We start from the raw sequence: 4,497 nt of genomic DNA on the forward strand, positions 1-4,497 counted from the left end.
AGAGATAGAAATCTTCGGGCAATGTAGGATTGTTGGATGTAGGCACGTAGGATCGAAATAGATGAGGAAGGTTTTTCGCTGAAGATGGTAAATGAGATACAGTCAGTGGTTTTTAAACCGTGTTTTTGTGTGTATGTGGAAATGTATAATTCCACAAAGGGTAATCAGGGACACCAGCATCTAGAGGAATGTCTCCACGGAAAGGCAAAGTAAAAATCATTGTTTCTTTAATTTCGCGCAAAGCTACTCGAGGGCTATCTGTGCTAGCCGTCCCTAATTTAGCAGTGTAAGACTAGAGAGAAGGTATCTAGTCATCACCACCCACCGCCAACTTTTTTACCCACGAATAGTGTGATTGACCGTCACTTATAACGCCTCCACGACTGAAATGGCGAGCATGTTGGGTGTGACGGGGATCCGAACCCGTCCGAAATGGTGTTTACTGTATTAAGCATGTCAGCATTAACACATCTTCATGCAGTCACTTTATCACACTCTATCTTAATAAAAACATGCAGTCACTTCACCCCAACATCATAAGATCACCACATAGACTTCATAAAAAAACTCACTCGGTCATACACATAATCGTTACTTCAGTAGTCATAGTTGTAGGAAAAAAGTCAAGTCTAAAGTTTAGTGCAAAGTATGACTTTCTGCGGTTTTATACTGATCACCAGGAGTCACAGGGGCCATCATTCATAAACAAGTTTCTATAATATCACGACAATGCATTTATAAACATTTAAACATCACTATGATACTACATTGTCGAAAATTACTGGACATGGATACAAGTATCATGATACTGTTATAAACACCAGCACTTTATGTGTTATCATAATTATTTAATGAAACATATCTCGTGCAGTTAAAGTCACAATGTCATGTGAACAAGACCTGCAATGTCAATTACAGCCAATTGATCATAATCAATGAACTGAAGACTAAAACGCTAACAAACGTTCACCTTTCGATCTAATTTGTTAATCAAATATTTAATTTTTCATTTTAAATTTTTATTGTCATTAAAAATAAAATTTTAATTTATAGTGGAAATTAACATTAAGTTGTTGTAAGAGTTTAAACATTTTAAAAAAATGTTTTTCTTACTGTGACGAATTGTCATTTTGTTTAAAAACTTGTACTGGTATTCAACTCCCTCGAATCCTTCCAGGATCCCAAAATGCCTCCAGAAAAAACAGGCAAACAACAGATCACCTCACACGACTCACCGAATCAGTCTACAAAGCTTTTAACAACAACCAAGTAACCATTGATGTATTCCTAGACGTTAAACAAGCATTTGACAGCGTATGGCACAATGCCATCAAATACAAACTAACTCATCTAAAAATAAACTCTACTATAATTAAATGGATATCAAACTTCCTGATAGATAGAACAGCACAAGTAAAAGTCAATAAAACTATATCTAAATCATTCAATATAACTGCAGGAGTGCCCCAAGGACCAGTCCTTTCTCCACTACTATATATTATTTTCGTCAGCAACATACCTTTCCCCAATTTAACATACACGCATAATTCACAATATGCAGACGACATTGCAATCTGGAGCACCTCCAGAAACCCAGTAATGGCCATGTCTCGCGTGCAAGAATCACTTAACAACGTCTCGACCTGGAGAGTAGTTTTAAATCCAACCAAAACACAAGCAATCACCTTCTACAGGAAACTATAAAGACAAAGAAAAACTCTAGAAAAATTAAAATTATCACTCGGAAATACGCCCATTAACATGAGCAAACACATCACATTCCTTGGTATCACTTTCGACACAAAACTAACATGGAAAAAAACATGTTAACAACATACACTCGTCAATTAGAAAACGCATTTCACACTTAATGACTCTAACCAGCAAACACTCAAAATGCTCACCAAAAACCATTATCCAAATATACAAGGCTTACATCCGTCCACTAATGGAGTATGGATGTCAAGTCACATATAATATGTCAAATAACACACTCCAGAAAATCCAAGTTCAACAAAACAAAATACTAAGATCTGCATTCAGTCTACCATCATACACTCCAGTAAATTATATACATCAAATCAGCAACTTACCAACACTAAGAAATAGACTAACGGAAATATCACACAAATACTATTTAAAAGCAGAACACAGAAACAAACTAACGGCATCACTCTATAAATTAACTAGTGCACCAACCAAATTTATTTCACCATACAACATATTTCAAGAATCACACAACAAAGTACTTAAAGGGCAAAATTCGCGTAAATATTATGTATTTTCTTTTTCTGGTTTCGGGCACAGGACAGGTAAAACTTTCGGCGCCTGTCCTGTGAAAGTGGGTTTTTCTCTGGGCGCTCCCATTTCCCCCCACAGCAAAAACTTAGGCATTGGATATTTAGATCCCAGCCAAGGCAATTTTATTGCCATGCCCTGAATCGGGTCGTTTCTGTTCACATTTACTATGATATTTGCCTATCGGGACGAGTTCTGGCTGTTTTTCTCCGGTGCTACCTTTGCCTTGTTCATGAATAGTATTAATTATGACCAACTCCACTCCTTCACCCTCCCAAAAAAGAGTAAAAACAAAACAAAACCCAGCTAAATTCAATAACCTTCCACGAAAGGGGACGAAGAGGAACCACAACGTTCTTCAACACCCCAGCTGGAGAGAGAATTCTTCTTCTGACTTCTCTCTCTCTAAACTAAACCCCTGCCACGTTAGTTTGCGTTTGCTTGCAACTCCCCCGATTTTATCCCCTCGCACCTAACTTTAGTACGCCACTGTAAGTGCTTTCTATGACGCGACACGAAGGTCCCACGCTATTGCTCGATTTGCCAACAAGTTACGTAGCAGCTTTCAGTGGCCACAACTGGTGGATTACAGACTCACGCGCACTAGTGTGAGGAAAAACTTGAATGACTTTGAATAAAAAAAAAAAAAACATACATTTTTTAAAAATATTCATGTTACCCTTGAATATAACACAAAAGTTTTAAGCATGTATTAATCCTTAAATGAAGGTATTGTATACACAAATTGTTAGAAATTCTGTGTGACCCATGGGGAAGAATAAGTCTGTCCCAAGTAGAAGCTCAGTTACTTGTATAGTTTCGAATTATTCAGTTCTTCTCCACTATGAATGTTGCCTGAAACAGCCCTGCTTACAAGGAAAACAAAAGGAACCTGGGCAAAAGAAACCTTATTATACCCTAAAGCCCCAAGAGCACTTTAAGCTATATCTTCATTTAATCACAGAAAAAACAAGAAAAACAAACACGTTTTGGCTTTTCTTTGCATATAAACACTTGATACATTTCGTATGTATTTGTTACTTTATAGATGCAATAGATATTTGAGACTTTAAGGTTTATACACTTATATCGAGAGCGAAAAATGGTTGTTACTATGAATTCCCCTTGTTTTATTAGCTCGTTATTGTCCTAATATAAGACTTTCTTTTCACCAAGTTATTTAAAATGTTTAAAAAAGAGAGAGAAAAAAAGGTGGCATGACATGGATGTTTGTCCAGGTACCCATGCTGGCTCTTAATGCTCTTGTAGGTCTCATTTTTAGCGTTTTATTGGAAATGAACTAAATACCTGCCACATTTGTTTTTCACGTGTAGACCGAATAATTGAAAACTTATCACGAGGATGAGTTAACCTTATACTAATAAAACTAAATTGAAATGTTCTCCTTTTATTGATTATAAATAATTTAATAAATATCGGTTTAGCTTTTTGATTTATATTTCCGTAAAGAAAGAAGACTAGAAGCTAAGATATTAGATCATGCCTTAGGAATATCTGTACAATAAACTTGTAACTTTGGTATTCTTTCTACGTCATATAGAGGTAGTACGAATATTTAAAAATAGGGAATTTGGAGTGCTATAAATTAATAAAGATTAATAATTTATCTAAATATTTCCTTTTAAAAGTGAGAAGAGATTTAAAGTTATAAAAATATCAAAATTTGACTCATTGGCTGTTTTGATGCCAATTTTATTCACATAAACTGATAACAAAGCAGTTTAAGTTTTGCATGTATAACAGGTCATGGCATGCACATAGTTAATACTTTATCTGTTCCATCACTACTGAGAACTACATGAAAACTTCACTATATAAAGATAGAATATACGATTGAAACCACCTTGATCAGGGTTATACTCGTTTCTAAGTTTTACTAGAAGTTCCTAGAATACTATCAACTATGTCATTAGGAAGAGTGCATTTAAGAAAACAAGGAAACCAAATTTTCCAACTTCTCTTGAGTTTATGTCTCCAAATGTGTGATAAAGTTATTAGAGGCATGATTGGCGAATTCAAGGCTAGGAACATTCTCGTTGGCTAAAATTTGGAATTAAGAAAATTTTACTTTATTGTATTTACACATTATACTTACGAAAGTTACACTTCCAAAGTGCAACTCTTTCAGTCTTCTAAACATTTAAAAATTACCTAAAACTGAAAATAAGCAAAACAGTT

The sequence above is a fragment of the Tachypleus tridentatus genome, chromosome 3, assembly GCF_004210375.1.
Source record: "Tachypleus tridentatus isolate NWPU-2018 chromosome 3, ASM421037v1, whole genome shotgun sequence".
Taxonomy (NCBI): domain Eukaryota; kingdom Metazoa; phylum Arthropoda; class Merostomata; order Xiphosura; family Limulidae; genus Tachypleus; species Tachypleus tridentatus.